Source organism: Pan paniscus, chromosome 10 (assembly GCF_029289425.2).
Source record: "Pan paniscus chromosome 10, NHGRI_mPanPan1-v2.0_pri, whole genome shotgun sequence".
Lineage (NCBI taxonomy): Eukaryota > Metazoa > Chordata > Mammalia > Primates > Hominidae > Pan > Pan paniscus.
Genome location: NC_073259.2, coordinates 74,789,538 through 74,807,428, shown reverse-complemented (window position 1 = coordinate 74,807,428; position 17,891 = coordinate 74,789,538). Strand labels below are relative to the sequence as shown.

The window sequence follows — 17,891 nt, the reverse complement described above, 5'->3', positions numbered from 1 at the left end:
CATCCCTTCTACCATGTAAGAACTCAGCAAGAAGGTGCCATCTATAAACCGGAAAGTAGACCCCCACCAGACACTGGATCTACCTGTACCTTGATCTTGGAATTCCCAATCTCCCGAAATGTGAGAAATACATTTCTGGCCTTTATAAGATACCTAGTTTACAGTATTTTGTTACCGCAGTTCAAATGACTATGAGACCCACATTCCTGGCTGAAATGGGATATTTCCAGAAGTTTCCTCATGCTGTCAGTAATGGACACAGTGTACCACCAATATATCCTTCATGAATAAAAAATTTATTTTCCTAACTGCTGGAAGGATTCCCAGCAGATAGCCCAGCTATCCATTCTGTTTAGTGAGTTCCTCTGCTGAAGAGTCCCAGCTCCCCGATGGTCATGATTTCTTCCAAGCGTGGTCTATATTCACTGATTGATTCAGGGACATAAATATCTGTCCCTTTGCCCTAAGTTGAGACAACTCTAAAGGGCTATCTGTCCCAGTTTCAGAACTCCCCATGGAGTCAGTTGAGGCCTCTGTTGAGACTATGTTGCAGCCCAATTTATTCCTCTGCCCAATCCTGTCTCCTGTCTTGCTTTTCCATTCCACACATACTGATTCCAAGCGCATTTCCAAAGGAACTTCCTGCTCTGCAATCTCTGAGTCTGCTTCATAGGGAACTAACCATGCAATATTACCAGAAGCATAGTACCAGTACCAATAGTACCAGAAGTGGAGTCAAGAAAGCAGACATTAAAATGGACTTTTGAAGTTGAATTACCCACCACTCAGCTGGTAATGAGGATTTCAGCACTGGTAATAGTTGAAACACAGATGGTCCCTGCACTTGATCTTAGCCAAAAGGCTGAGAAGTAATACAGATAGTCCCTGGCATAAAGTCTCCATGCTACTGCTAAAACTCATCGATGGTGAACTGCAATGATATTTTGGTGAAAGAAAGTACACTAGCATGTGTGATGTTTCTGGTATTTGAAAAATACTGGGTAAGTAATAGCTATAAGGACAGAACAATTGGATGCTATATTCTATGGGCACTTTAGGAAAAAATTAAATGATGAGGGTGATTAATAGGCAATTAAAAGTTAAGTTTGTTAGCCAGGGTACCTCCTTTGTACCACGCAAAATATATTTTGATCTTCTACAGTTAGTGGGCAATAAAAGCTGAAGACCAAGCCCAGCACATAGTAAGAGTAGTGGAACTTCAGGTTCTGCTGCTATGCCTGCTGTGCCAAGATCAGGCCTTGCATGGGAAAGAATGGGGTCCTGACTCACGGAATCGTGACATCCAAAATCCTTGAATCCCCAGATTCCCCTTCTTTGAGAGCCTCAGAAGTGGTCTACTCCTTTCTATTAAAAGTCTGAATTTCCCCTTTACTTGAAGATAATGCAGACAGGTCATCCCTTGCAGCACAGTAGAAGCTACAACCAGGATCTCCGCAACTTCCCCTCCTTGTCACTGGGACAATAATGGCCCTGCTGGAACATGATGGAACATCCTGATAAAGAAGAAAACGGACTCTACCCCAAAGGAGCTGTAGGACCTAGCCAACATATACTGGCAGAGGCTGGGAAAATTCACATGGTGCTGGATTCTGAGAGTGCTAGATCAAGAGGGGTAGAACATAAATTTGAATAAGAGAGAGCATTCTCCTGACATACATGCTTTCAAATTCTGGCAAAGACCTAAGGAGATGGTGTAAACATGATGTTAAGATGGTTCCTAGAAGCATAGGAAAAGTGATGGCCCAAAGTACACGAGGTAAAAATAGACTTAGAATTATTAGTTCCCATAGAACTATATAAATGGTATGGCTACCTATAAAAATAATAAATTCCATGCAACTGGAATAACTGAATATTACAAAATTCAGATTACATAGTTATTTGCATAACAATGTTTTATTCTCTGTCAGTAGATTTGAAGCTGTTTGAGGTCAGAGACCATATATTTTGTTCAGAACTCCACACCCAGTGCTTACCAGAAATTAATAGACTTCTAAATATCAGCTAAGCAAATAAATTAAGGAATGTAATTAAGAGAAATTATATTTCACATAAGTAGACTAGAGATATGCAAGATATCTTTGAGATATTTTTCCACCTCTGACATTTTAATTTTTAAATCTTGATTCCACAAAATTTTTCTATAGTGTTAGTCAACATCTCAGAGCATTTAAAGAGAATGCTTTTGCTTTTTAAAAGGCCTTTTGCTAAACCAGTTCTTCCTTTGTCTTTTTTGGGGGCATAATTATTTTGGGTACAATATTACAGGATGGTTTTTAAAGGAGCCAAAATAACATAGGTTTGAGTTGGCCTGAGGAGAGCTCTTATCTGTAGAAAGTCATCAAAAACCTGATCTAAAAAGAACATACTGACAGTCTTTTGGTTATTGTCCTCTTTCAGTTCTTCTTGTGGTGATGGGAATGGCTAAAATTTTACACAAGTGATGACGGGAGGTACACACAGTGTTAGCCCTTGAGTGGTTATAACAGCAAAGACAGAAGACAGGAGGGAGACACTGGTTATTGTCCAATAGTTTTTGACACCTACGTTTATCCTCTACTAAGGAATTTTTTTTGTCTTGCCACATTACTTCTGGCAATAAAAACCCACTAATGACAATAAAGAGTAAGTCTAAAAAGCTCCCTCCATTTTGAGAAAGTTTCTGGAAAGGGCAATAAGGAAGAAGCATTAGTTGAGGCTTGTCTCAAAATAACTGAAGTGTTGCTACTGGTTGGTTCTTTTTCCTTTCACATTCCTCTTTACAAAATAAGGTTTATGTTCATTGATCAAAGTATTTCTTTTCTCTAAACCCAAGAATTTTCAAGTTGTTAGATTGTTTTCCTCAATTCATTTGTTTCCATTACATTCTCCATATGAAAAACTCATTATACTTTTTGCTACCGTGGGAATGTCTTATTGCTTAAAACAGATGTTAATGACAATTTGATTAGAATGAGATGTCAGAAAAGTCAAAGTGACTGTGGGAAAGAGTGTTAACACTCTCTGGGGTTAAGAAAATATCTCCATGTTGTATTGACACACTTGGAGGACTAATGTCACAATTCTTTTTTTGGTTATTTGTTCATGTGAAACAGATTTGTAAGCCAACCTCGAAGGTTTCTCCACTCAAGAGACATTTTCCTAAATGATTAGTTTTGAAATTTTTCTGGAGAGGAATAGTAAAAATATTCTTCCTAGTTATCCCACACTATTTCTCCCCGCTCACCCCCACCCCACCTCCTTGTATCAACAACTGAAGTACCAGGTGGTCTCTGTACTTGCTCTAGCATGAAGGTGTGGAATAAAGAAGGGGGAGAACCCAGATGGGGCTGAATGAAATACCTGCTCAGGACATAGATTCTGTTTTGTCTTCTGAGATGTTGTTAATTATGCTATATCAGAGGCCCTTATTTCCAATCAGTGTGTGACTCTTGTGAACTATAACTCATTTGCTCCATCTCTGCTCAATTACCTAGGGCCTCTACTGTGGACTTCAGATGGGATGCAGGGGTTTCTATTCTTGCTTTAGCTTGATGTATTCATGGATTCTTTCCTTGCACTGTTCTCTTGCCTTCTGACTGCATTAGCCAGCTTCTCTTCAAAGTGAAGGATGTTGGTGATGCTTCTTAGGATCTTATCAGTTCCTCTTTTGTCCTCAGTACTGCTCTTGGATGAGGGTGCTGGGAAAAAAATGTCGCAGCATCAGAAACTTCAATTTCTGTTATTAAAAAAAAAAGAATTTGAAATGTGTGTCCTGATGTCATTCTCTATTCCTTCATTGGTTTCTTCTGGTGAATTCTTAGCTTTGCTTAACGTGGTTATTATTGTTGCCTACTTTCATTGGGTACTGGGGAGATTTTAGGCCACTATAGCACTATGCTATCCTAACTTGCAAATGTTTCCGCTTAACACATAGCATGCAAGAAATCTGAACTTTGTGGGGAGACTTAACTAGGGGATGCAGAAAGAACCAGGACCCATTGATAATCTATCTGGACAGATTATCTTCTTTAATAAGATGACAAACTGAGGTGACTAAGTCCATGTCTTGTTAATCACTGATCCTTAAATAAAAGAGGAAACATAAGAGCAAGTTTGTATGCTAGGTGTTTGACATGCTCCTCTTCAGCAACATATTTTGGCACACTTCAGTCAAATCTATACTATGTAAGCAAGGAAAAATAAAAATATGAGCAATTATTATTTGAGCTTAGGCAATGAATAAACTAGATGTAATTAGCAGCCTTAGCTATTTCCTTTGGTTAAATTCATGAAAAAGTTTCCTGATGTTTCTTTTTAAAATTAGCTTGCTTCATTTGGATTTCCAAAGAATTCGAATGTGATTCATAATTTAAAAGTCTGATTTTAAACACACACACACACACACACACACACATACATACAGCCATGCATCACATAACAAGAGGAATACATTCTGAGAAATGCATCATTAGGCAATTTCACCATTGTGTGAACATTATCAAGTGCACTTACACAAATGTAAACGATACAGCCTACTACAAGCCTAGGTTATACGGTGTAGTGTATTGCTCCTAGGCTACTACACGGCACAGCGTGTTGTTCTATCAAATATTGTAGGCAATATTAAGTTTTGTGTATCTAAACATATTTAAACATAGAAAAGGTACAATCATCGATGATCTTTTATATCATAGAAATATGATATAAAAGATTAAAATGTTACACCTGTAGAGGGCACTTACCATGAATGAACTTTGGAGGACTGGAAGTTACTTTGAATGAGTCTGTGAGTGGTGAATGAATGTGAAGGCCTAGGACATTACTGTACGCTGCTGTAGACATTATAAACATTGTACACTTAGGCCACACTAAATTTTAAAAAAACACCCTTTCTTCAATAATAAATTAACCTCAGCTTACTTTAAATTTTTGTTTTATAAAGTTTTTAATTTTTTACCTTTTAAAATTCTTTTGTAATAACACTTAAAACACAAACACATTGTACAGCTGTACAAAAATATTTTCTTCCTTTATATCCTCTTTCTATAAGCTTTTTTATTAAAAATATTTTTGTTTCTGTTTTTACTTTTAAAACTTTTTGTTAAAAACTGGGACACAAAAATGCACATTAGGCTAGGCCTACACAGGGTCAGGATCATCAATATCACTGTTTTCCACTTCCACATCTTGTCCCACTGGAAGGTCTTCAGAGGCAATAACATGCATGGAGCTGTCACCTCCTGTGACAACAATGCCTTTTTCTGGAATACCTCCTGAAGGACCCGCCTGAGACTGTCTACATTTAACTTTCCTTTTTAACAAGTAGAAAGAATATGCTCTAAAATAATGATAAAAAGTACAGTGTGTATATATATATATATAAATATATATATATAAAACAGTAACATAGTTGTTTATGATCATTATCAAGTATTATGTATTATACATAATTATATGTGCTATACTTTTATACTATCAACAGCACAGTAGGTTTGCTTATACCAGCACTACCACAAACATGTGAGTAATGCATTGTACTACAATGTTAGGACAGCTACAGAGTCACAAGGTGATAGAAAATGTTCAGCTCCATTGTATTCTTATAGGACTACCATCTTATATGTGGTCCATCATTGACCGAAAAATTGTTAGGTGGTACCTGAGTGTATACATACACAGAGACAGAGACATTTTGAAACTAGGATTAAAAAGTAAGCCTCTATACAGTCCTTCACTTCTTTAAAAGATAAATTCTATCTAGATTCCTTGCTTAATGCCAGGAAAAATATCTATATATATAAAGAATTCAACCCATAAAATTAAATTAGAAAATTATTGGCGTACTTAACTTGTATCATCTCTTTTAAAAATTCTGAAGATCTTTCAGTATTTAAAAAATTTTTTCAAGTCAATGAGAGGATAGGATTGACAGGAGGAAATATAAGGAATTAGCTTTGCATTTTGAGTATCTATTTATTTATTAAACATTTTGTATATAGAAGGTATTTAAGGTTTAGTTTCTCCAAAGATACCTATAATTATCTCATATGGAATGTTCCATTCTGCTTTGTTCTTATTTGTCAACAAATAAATTATTCACTTAAAAATATATGTATGTATATTTTAGCACCTACTATCTTTTCCATTTTCAAATATGCACAACAAAAATTCCAAGCCAAAAACACAACAAACAAGAAGTTATATGATCTGCATAAGTGATATAAAATACACATATTACAGCTGAATTTATGAAATGGTTGCTTTCAGGCACATTACTCTTAAAATAATGACTCAATTTCGAAGTAGATGCTGATTCTCCTTTCATAGATTGTGTCTTTCGGGTTTCAGGTAGTCAGTGATGGTAAATGTCAACTAACATCTTTTTCAAAATTACATGTCCTTTGTGAACTTTCTTAATAATTAGAAATTAAGTATTTAATTTTTCAAAAGATAGGCACTTTTGTCTTTTGGAGCTCCCTATTGCCTAAAATTATGACAAAATATAAAAACACTACCAAACAATAATATATAAATAGTTGCAAATTTCTACTATACAACAAATGACCAAAAAAACTATAAGAAACAGTGCATTATGTATGACTGAAGACTGCCCAATTACAATTTCCTGTATATATTTCATATAGACCTAAGCTGTGATTTCCTACAATTCACCCTAACCCTAGCAACTGGTGGTCTGGCAGCTTCCTGCCTCTTGCAGACTGTGGCATAGACTGGTGGGTCCTTTAGTGGTGGCAAGAGCAGTGAGTGTGAACACTTCTCTACCACCGCCGAAGACTTGCAGGATTTTTCTGTCTTTATATACACCTTTAGGCATTCTGTATACTGCCATTTAAAGAGAAGTGTTAGTTACACTGCATGTGAGAAGGGTTACAAAAGAGAGAGCGTGTTGCTTGCTGTCTTTCACACTTAATCCCATGTGAAATAGAATCTTCACTGCTTATACTTCTCACACACTACCTAGGACCAGTGCAGAAAATAGAAATAAAAAGTGGAGCTCTATCAGATCCATGCTGGATTATTTTACTGCAACTATTAATAATAATGCTTAATTGGAAAATAAAAACTGAGACAAATGCTAAGCCAGACAGGAGATTAGGACAGATGGTATAATCTGAGATTTTCTGGGCAAACTAGAATATATGGCCTTTACCTCTTAGTTAACATTATTATCATGGCCTCTCCTCAGCCATTTAATATGCACCTGAAAACTATTTCGTAGGCTAGGGGCAATACCCTGTGTGTAGTCTTTTGCTTCTTGGTTATAGAATGTGGGTTTCAGACTGTCCTTCAGCCTTTGAGATGAAAAGATCACTGTATGTAAAAGGACTCTGCACTGGACTAGTGTTTATGTCCCTCAAATTCGTACATTGAAATCCTAACTCCCAAAGTGATGGTATTAAAAGATGGGGCTTTTGGGAGATGATTAGGTCTTAAGGACAGAGACCTTATGAACAGGACTAGACTAGTGTCCTCATAAAAAAGGCCTCAGAGAGCTTGATCACCCCTTTTGCCATGTGAGGACACAGCAAGAGGGCACCATCAATGAATCAGAAAGCAGGCTCTTGCCAGATGTCAAATCTGCTGGCACCTTGATGGTAGAATTCCCAGCTTCCAGAACTTTAAGAAATAAATTTCTGCTTTTTATAAGCTATCCAGTTTATGGTATTTTGTTGTAGGCATCAGAGCAGCCTCAGGTCCCTCAGGGAATAGAACCAGGAATTAAGGGCACATTAATTCTCTCTCTCTCTCTTACAGAAACACACACACACACACACACACACACACTTTTTCATCTTTCTGTGTGTTGGGTTTATTTCCCCCACCTGTGAACCAGTTCTTTTCACATGGCCATATGGTTGAGTCATAGCCTGTGGCTGCTGTACTACGAAAGCAAAAAATCTTCTCGCCTAATTTATTTTTTATGTCTTTTTATTGATACATAATATTTGTACATATTTATGGGGTGCACATGATATTTTGTTACATGCATAAAGTGTGTAGTGATCAAGTCACAGTATTTAGGGTATCCATGGCCTTGAGTATTTATCCTTTCTATGTGTTGGGAACACTTCAAATCCTCTCTTTTAGTTATTTTTAAATATACATTATGTTATTGTTAACTATAGTCACCCTACTCTACTGTTGGACTTTAGAACTTATTCCTTCTATCGAACTATATGTTCTTACCCATTAACCGAGCTCTCTTCATTTGCCCCTCCCACCCTTACATCCTCCCTGCCTCTGGTATCTATCTTTCTACCCTCTACCTCATGAAATCGACTTTTTGCATTTGTCTTTCTGTCCCTAGTTTATTTTACTTAACCTAATGACCTGCAGTTCCCTCCATATTTTTGCTAATGACATAGTTTTATTGTTCTTATAGCTGAATAATATTCAATTGTGCATATATACCACATTTTCCTTATTCATTCATATGTTGGTGGATGCTTGGGTTGATTCTGTATCTTTGCTATTGTAAATAGTGCTGCAATAAACATGAGGACGCAGGTATCCCTTTGGTATGTTGATATCCTTTCCTTTGTATAAATACCCAGTAGTGGGATTGTGGGATCATATGGTAGTTCTAGTTTTAGTTTCTTCAGAAATCTCCACACCGTTTTCCATACTGGTTGTAGTAATTTACATTCCCACCAACAGTGTATAAGAGTTCCCTTTTCTCTGCATCCTTGCCAACATCTGTTATTTTTTTTGTCTCTTTAATATCCATTCTAAATGGGGTAAAATGACATCTCATTGTGGTTTTGATTTGCTTTTTCCTAATGATTAGTGATGCTGAGCATTTTTTTTCATCTGTCTGTTGGCCATTTGTATGTCTTCTTTTGAGAAATGTCTATTTATTTTCTTTGCCCACTTTTCTTTTTTCAAGACATGGTCTCATTCTGTCACCCAGGCTGGAGTGCAGTGGCACAATCATGGCTCACTGCAGCCTCCATCTCCCAGGATCAAGCAATCCTGCCACCTCAGTCTCCCAAGTAGCTGGGACTGCAGGCATGTACTGCCACACCTGGTTAATCTTTTTATTTTATTTTTGCCAAGACAGGGTCTCACTATATACAAGGCTATCTTTTGTCCAATTTTAAAAGGGTTGTTTTCTTACTATTGTGATGTTTGAGTTCCTTGTGTATTCTGAACATTAGTCCCTTGTCAGATGAATAGTTTACAAGTATTTTCTCCCATTCTACATATTGTCCCTTCATTCTGTTGACTGTTTCCTTTGCTGTGCAAAACCTTTTTAAATTGACATAGTCTCATCTGTCTATTTTTGTTTCTGATGCCTGTGTTTTTGAGATCTTAGCCATAAAATTTTTGTCTAGACCAACGTCCTGAAGTATTTCCTTTATGTTTTCTTCTAGTATAACTTTCTTTTATAGTTTCTAGTCTTACATTTAAACTTTTAATCCATTTTGAGTTGATTTTTGTATATGGTGAGAGATAGAGATCCAGTTTCATTGTTCTGCATATAGATATTCAGTTTTTCCAGCACCATTTATTGAAGACGATGTCTTTTCCACAGTGCATATTCTTGGTGCCTTTGTCAGAAATTAGTTGGTTGTAAATATGTGGATTTATGTCTGGGTTCTCTATTATATTCCATTGATCTATGTGTCTATTTTTTTTTTTTTTTTTTTTTTTTTTTTTTTTTTTTTTTTTGAGAAGGAGTCTTGCTCTGTCGCCAGGCTAGAGTGCAGGAGCATGATCTTGGCTCACTGCGACCTTCGCCTCCTGAGTTCAAGCGATTCTCGTGCCTCAGCCTGCAGAGTAGCTGTGATTACAGGCATGCACCACCACACCCAGCTAATTTTTTTGGATTTTTAGTAGAGACAGGGTTTCGGCATGCTGGCCAGGATGGTCTCAATCTCCTGACCTCTAAATCATTTACCCAAATAAAGTATAGGTGATAGAAATTGTATCTTGACGCAATAGATATAGTACTGCAAGGGAAAGATGACAAAACATAACCAAGCATAAAATAGGGCAGAGTGCGTGATCCGCCCACCTCTACCTCCCAAAGTGCTGGGATTACAGGCATAAGCCACCATGCCCGGCCTATGTGTGTATTTTTATACCAATACCATGATGTTTTGGTTATCATAGCCCTGTAATATATTTTGAATTCTGGTAGTATGATGCCTCCAGCTTTATTCTTTTTGCTCAGAATTGCTTTGACTATTCAAGCTCTTTTATGGTTTAGGATATTTACTATTTCTGTGAGAAATGGCATTGATATTTTGATAGAGATTGCATTGAATCTGTAGATTGCTTTGGGTAGTATGGTCATTTCAACAGTATTAATTATTCTAATCCATGAGCATGCTCTTTCCTTTTTTTTTTCTGAGACAGAGTCTCACTCTGTTGCCCAGGCTGGAGTGCAGTGGCACAGTGGTACAATGTCGGGTCACTGCACTGCAACCTCCACCTCCCAGCTTCAAGTGATTCTCCTGCCTCAGCCTCCTGAGTAGCTGGGATTGTAGGCACATGCCACCACACCCAACTAATTTTTGTATTTTTAGTAGAGACGGGGTTTCATCACGTTGGTCAGGCTGGTCTTGAATTCCTGACCTCAAGTGATCTGCCTGACTCGACCTCCCAAAGTGCTGGGATTACAGGCATGAACCACCATGCCCAGGCTTCTTTTCATGTTTGTGTGTGTGTGTGTGTGTGTATGTGTGTGTGTGTGTGTCTTCTTCAATTTATTTCATCTGCGTTTTGTGGTTTTGTTTTTTGGTGTATTTTGTTTTTTGTTTTTGTTTTTGTAAAGGTCTTTCACCTCCTTGTTTAAATTTATTCATAGGTATTTTACATTTTTTGGCTATTGTAAATAGAATTGTCTTCTTGATTTCTTTTTCAGATAGCTCATCATTGGTGTAAAGAAATACTACTAATTTGTGTATGTTGATTTTGTGTTGTGCACCTTTGCAGAATTTTTTAACCAGTTCTAAGAGTTTTTTGGAGTAGTCTTTTGGTTTTCCTAAATATAAGATCATGTCATCTACAAAGAGGGACAATTCTAGTTCCTCTTTTCCAAGTTGGATGTTGACATGGTTTGGCTGTGTCCCCACCCAAATCTCATCTTGAATTATAGCTTCCATAATTCTTATGTGTTGTGGGAGGGACCTGGTGGGAGGTAATTGAATCATGGCGGCAGTTCTCCTCATACTGTTCTCATGGTAGTGAATAAGTCTCATGAGATCTGATGGTTTTATAAGGGGGAAACTCCTTTTGCCTGGTTCTTATTTTCTCTCTTGTCTGTTGCCATGTAAGATGTGCCTTTCACTTTCTGCCATGACTGTGAGGCTTCCCTAGCCACGTGGAACTGTGAGTTCATGAAGCCTCTTTTTTTGTCATAAATTACCCAGATTGGGTAGGTCTTTAAAAGCAGCATGAAAACAGACAAATACAGTAAATCGATACCAGTAGAGTGGGGCACTGTGGTAAAGATATACACAAATGTGGAAGTGACTTTGGAACTGGGTAGTAGGCAGAGGTTGGAACAGTTTGGAAGGCTCAGAAGAAGACAGAAAAATGTGGGAAAGTGTAGAACTTCCTAGAGAACTTGGTCAAATCAGCATTTCACTAAAATGCTGATAATGACATGGACAATGAAATCCAGGCTGTGGTGGTCTCAGATGGAGATAAGGAATTTGTTGGGAATTGGAGTAAAAGTGACTCTTGCTTTATTTTAGCAAAGAGACTGGTGGCATTTTGCCCCTGACCTATAGATTCGTGGAACTTGGAATTTGAGGGAGATGATTTAGGGTATCTGGTGGAAGAAATTTCTAAGTAACAAAGCAGTCAAGATATGACTTGGGTGCTGTTAAAGGTATTCAGTTTTCAAAAGGGAAACAGAGCATAAAAGTTTGAAAAATTTGCAGCCTGATGATGTGATAGAAAAGAAAAACCCATTTTCTAAGGAGAAATTCAAGCCAGGTGCAGAAAATTGCACAAGTAACGAGGAGCCAAATGTTAATCGCCAAGACAACGGGAAAAATGTCTCCAGGGCATTTCAGAGACCTTTGAGCCAGCCCCTCCCATCACAGACCAGAGGCCTAGGAGGAAGAAATGGTTTCCAGGGCTGGGCCCAGGGCCCCCTTGCTGTTTGCAGCCTACAGACTTGGTGCCCTGCATCCCAACTGCTCTAGCCATGGCTAAAAGGGGCCAAGATACAGCTTGGGCTGTTGCTTCAGAGGGTACAAGCCCCAAGCCTTGGCAGCTTCCATGTGGTGTTGTTCTGTGGGTGCACAGAGGTCAAGAATTGAGGTTTGGGAACCTCTGCCTAGATTTCAGAGGATTTATAGAAATACCTGGATGTCGGGTAGTGTTCACTGTCCAGGGCTAGAGTAAGTGCGGCCCCCCGGCCCTCGTGGCCCAGAGCCATGCTGAGGAGCTGTGCTGCGTGCCTCCGCATGCTGGGGTCCCTGCGCCCACCACCGGTAGGCCTGCCCCTGCCAGGTAGTGAGCCGTGACCTGCGCTGACCCAAAGCTTATGAAAGAAGAACAGATGTCACAGGCCCAGCTCTTCACCAGAAACTTTGATGATGGCCTGGGCTTTGAATACATGATGTTCTACAATGACGTTGAGAAAAGGATGGTTTGCTTATTTCAAGGAGGCCCTTACCTGGAAGGACCACCTGGATTCGTTCATGGAGATGCCATTGCAACGACGATTGATGCTACTGTTGGTATGTGTGCAATGATGGCTGGGGGAATTGTCATGACTGCCAATCTCAACATCAATTACAAAAGACCTATCCCTCTTTGTTCTGTTGTTATGATAAATTGCCAACTTGATAAAGTTGAAGGAAGAAAATTTTTTGTTTCCTGTAATGTTCAGAGTGTTGATGAGAAGACCTCATACTCAGAGGCAACAAGCTTATTTATAAAGCTGAATCCTGCTAAAAGTCTGACATAAAGAGCTGCTGGTGAACTCCATCTCATTCTCTCCCCTCCAGAAGAAGCAGTTGTCCCCTGAATACTCTGCTCCCTCACTGCTGAATCCCTGTAGGGAGAAGCCTGCCAACAGTGACCTTCTGAAACAGCCTTCTGAATACGAGGATTCACTTTCCATCTTCTCAACTTTTTAACACAGAAACACTTCCTGCGAGCATATCAACAACTCTTAGGCTGGGCACTATGGCTCACACCTATAATCCCAGCACTTTAGGAGGCCGAGGCAGGCGGATTGCCTGAGCTCAGGAGTTCAAGATCAGTCTGGGCAACACGATGAAACCCCATCTCTACTAAAATACAAAAAATTAGCTGGGCATGGGGCGTGCGCCTGTAGTCCCAGCTACTCAGGAGGCTGAGGCAGGAGAATTGCTTGAACCCGGGAGGCAGAGGTTGCAGTGAGCCAAGATCATGCCACATCACTCCAGCCTGGGCAACAGAACAAGAACCCATCTCAAAAAAAACAACAAAACAAAAAAAACTCTGTCTCCTTAGGATATGTTACCTGCTCAACTGCGGACTAGAGAAATAAATGTGTATTGAAACTTTTACTGCAAACTTCAAAATGCCAGAAAACCAAGCATGAAGAATAAATACATGGCGGGGAACACACAGGCATGTGCATATGCATATACATTGTAAGTTAGTAAGTTAGAAAGCTAGCTTTGTTGTATCTGAACACATGAATCTTTTTGATCAGAGTAGGAGGCACAGCCAGATCCTATAGGAATGAATACCTCAAATCTGTTGTCTGGGATTCTAGAGATTAAACCACTGTGCCATTTAAAAAAAAAAAAAATACCTGGTTGTCCAGGCAGAAGTTTGCTGCAGGGGTCAGGCCCTTATTGAGAACCTCTGCTTAGGCAGTGCAGAAGGGAAATGTGGAGTTGAAGCCCCTACACAGAGTCCCCACTGGGGCACTGCTTACTGGAGCTGTGAGAAGAGAGTCATCGTCCTCCAGACCCCAGAATGATAGATCCACTGCTAGCTTGCACTGTGCACCTGGAAAAGCCACAGAAACTGAATGCCAGCCCATGAAAGCAGCCAGGAGACAGACTGAACCCTGAAAAGTCACAGGGGTAGAGCTGCCCAAGACCATGGGAAACCACCTCTTGCATCAGCATAACCTGGATGTGAGACATGGAGTCAAAAGAGATCATTTTGGAACTTTATGGTTTAATAACTGCCCTATTGGTTTTCGGATTTGCACAGGGCCTATAGCCCCTTCATTTTGGCCAATTTCTCCCATTTGGAATTGCTGTATTTATCCAATGCCTCTATCTCCATTGTGTCTAGGAAGTAACTAACTTGTTTTTGATTTTTCAGGCTTATAGGTGGAAGAGACTTGCCTTGTCTCAGATGAGACCTTGGACTGTGGACTTTGAGTTAATGCTGAAGTGAGTTAAGAGTTTGGGGGACTGTTGGGAAGGCATAATTGGTTTTGAAATGTGAGGACATGAGATTTGGGAGGAGCCAGAAGCAGAATGATATTGTTTGGCCGTGTCCCCACCCAAATCTCATCTTGAATTTTAGTTCTTATAATTTCCATGTGTTGTGGGAGGTACCCAATGGGAGTGAATAAGTCTCATGAGATCTGATGGTTTTATAAGGGGAAAACCCTTTCACTTGGTTCTTATTTTCTCTCTTGTCTGCTGCCATGTAAGACATGACTTTCACCTTCTGCCATGATTGTGAGGCCTCCCCAACCACGTGGAACTGTGGGTTCATTAAGCCTCTTTTTCTTTATAAATTACCCAGTCTCAGGTATATCTTTGTCAGCAGTTGAAAACAGACAAGTACAGATGTCTTTCATTTTGTCTTGCCTGATTGCTCTGGCTAAAACTTCCAGTATTGTGTTGAATAGTAGTAGTGAAAGTGGGCATCCTTGTCTTGTGCCAGTTCTTAGAGGAAAGGCTTTCAGCTTTTCCCCACTTGGTATGATTTTACCTTTAGCTGTGGGTTGGTCATAGATGGCCTTCACTCTGTTGAGGTATGTTTCTTCTATTGTGAGTTTGTTGAGAGGTTTTATTATGAAGGTTTTCTGAATTTTATCAAATGCTTTTTATGTGTCTATTGAGATGATCATATAGTTTTTGTCCTTTATTCTGTTGATGTGATATATCATGTTTATTTATTTGCATATGTTGTGCATCCTTGCATTCCTGGAATAAATCCCACTTGACCATGTCATATTATCTTTTTCATTGTGCTGCTGAATTTGACTTGCTAGTATTTTGCTGAGGACTTTCCTTCTAATCTCAGTTTAAATATCACAGGAGCATCTCCTCAGAGATAAAACACCTAACTACATTACAAGGTCATTGATACCATTACCATTAAAATGACAATAAACAGGCTGAGCGCTGTGGCTTATGCCTGTAATTCTAGCACTTTGGGAGACCAAAGCGGGTGGATCACTTGAGCCCAGGAGTTCAAGACCAGCCTAGGCAACATGGTGAAACCCCATCTCTATAAAAAATACAAAAATTAGCCGGGTGTGGTGTTGAATGTCTGTAGTCCCAGCTACTCGGGAGGCTGAGGTGGTAGGATCATTTGAGCCCAGGAGGTTGAGGCCGCAGTGAGCCATGGTCATGCCACTGCACTCCAGCCTGGGTGACAGAAGTGAGACCCTGTCTCAAAAAATAAATAAATAAATAAATAAAAATAAACATACACTTTCCCTATACTTTGGAATCACACAGGTATTCATAGCTATAGAACCTCAAAATGAAGTTTAGTTTTTGTGTTTTTTAATGTTATGAAAGCTTTGAAATGAGATGATAAACCAAGTGACACACAACTAAATAGACCTCCCAAAACAAACTTTGAGACTGAGTTTGTTTGCAGCCATTCCCATTCCAACATCAGTAGGTATTAAAAACAGAACAAACAAGCTGGGTGTGGTGGCTCATACCTGTAATCCCAGAACGTTGGGAGGCTGAAGTGGGTAGATTGCTTGAGCCCAAAAGTTCAAGACCAGCCTGGGTAACATGGTAAAACCCCATCTCTACAAAAAATACAAAAATTAGCCAAGCATGGTGGCATGCCTGTAGTCCCAGCTACTCGGGAGGCTGAGGTGGGAGGATCGTTTGAGCCTACAAGGTAGAGGTTGCAGTGAGCCATGATCACATCACCGCACTCCAGCCTGGGTGACAGAGCAAGACCCTGTCTCAAAAACAACAACAACAACAAAAAACATCCCAAAAAAAAAAAAAAAAAAAAGAAAGAAAAAAACGGTGATAATTCAGGTCATGTACAAAGCTGATTTGTTTGACATTATATGCTTTTCAAATGATATATATGTGTATGTATGTATATATATATGCATGTGTGTGTATATATTTGTATGTGTGTGTTATAAATTTTGTTCTGTAGAATTTTATTACTGCATAAATAATTCTTACCTGCATTTCTACAAAAATACTTTCTTTACAATGCAAAAGCAAATTATGAACTAGAACAAGAATAAAGAAGGTTATTAAGCCATAACAAGAGAAAAAGCATGTTTTATGTTTTGAGGCTAATTGAATCATACAACCTAACTCTACATGCATGCCTAGTTTCTATTTTCCATTCAAACAGCACTACTTAAACATCTCTCTTTTCCCTGTCTGTTCCACTGAGCATACCTGTTCTATATTTATGGTACTTTTAAATATCTTGGCAGAAATCATGTCAATGAGAATGTACTGGTTAATTTCCAGAAAAAGAAAGATAAAAAAAAAACACAGATTGTTCTTAACTATCCAGCTTTTTTCCCCAAATCATTTGTTTGAGAAAAATATTTCACCTGACGTTGTCAAAATCTTGTTCTTTCAAGTGGAATTAAAGTTTGCAAAGTTTGTCCAGGCACAGTGGCTCATGCCTGTAATCCCAGCACTTTGGGAGGCCAAGGTGGGTGGATAGCTTGAAGTCAGGAGTTCATGCCTCTAATCTCAGCTACTCAGGAGGCTGAGGCAGGAGAATCACTTGAACCTGGCGGGGCCAAAGTTGCAGTGAGCTGAAATCACACCACTGTACTCCAGCCTGGGCAACAGAGAGAGACCCTGTCTCAAAAAAAAAAAAAAAAAAAAAAGCTTTGCAAAATTCAAGGCTACTCTGGAAAATGCAAATATATTCTCAGCAATTACATGTATGTAAAAAATCTTTATTGTTAACAAATTATATTTTTGATGAATTTTTAAAATTTGAGCACAATACTATTTCATTGTATTTGGCCATTATTTACAACACTTTGGCTCTGAATTCTGGCTCCACCACTCCATCACAGGTTAATTGATGAGTAATCTTCAGCAAGTTATGTAACCTCTAGCAATTTCTTCCTCCAGAATAACAGAAATAATATTAACTTTCTCAGAATTGTTACAAAGAATAAAAGAGATGGGATATAGAAAGCACTTAATATAGAACCTGGCATATAGTAACATTCAATAAATTCTTCAGTAGGCTTTGCTATAGGTTGAAGTCTGCTCAAAAGATAGCTAATCAAGGTTTTATGCGAAGTAAAGTTATTCCTCGTAGCATAAGAATCAGTTCTTCCTCAGTCTTAGAAATACGAGGGCTGGGGAGCCCTACTGGACTTTGATAATATAATAACTAAGACAACACTTAACAAAGAAACAGAAAACCTCCCCAAACCTTTCCAACTTTATCCATACACCAAATTTTTTTCTGTTTGGCAGGGAACATAATTTGAATTTCACAGGAGTATAACAGAACTACATAACAAAATAAATGACTTCCTGCTGTTAGGTAAACTGCTGCTCTATTTCAATTGCTTTGGATGCTTCATTAATATGGGGCTGAAACTGCTAATTCATTTTATCCCTGTGATTGGTAGTGGCCAACAAGAGTAGTATCACTGTGTTGAAAGAAATTGTAAAGTGATAGATAATATCCCC

General features: G+C 38.7%; 1 pseudogene; it reads left to right on the top strand.

Moving 5' to 3' along the window:
• Positions 1–12,333: 12,333 nt before the first annotated feature.
• LOC129393519 (acyl-coenzyme A thioesterase THEM4-like) lies at positions 12,334–14,249 on the top strand (annotated as a pseudogene).
• Positions 14,250–17,891: the final 3,642 nt, after the last annotated feature.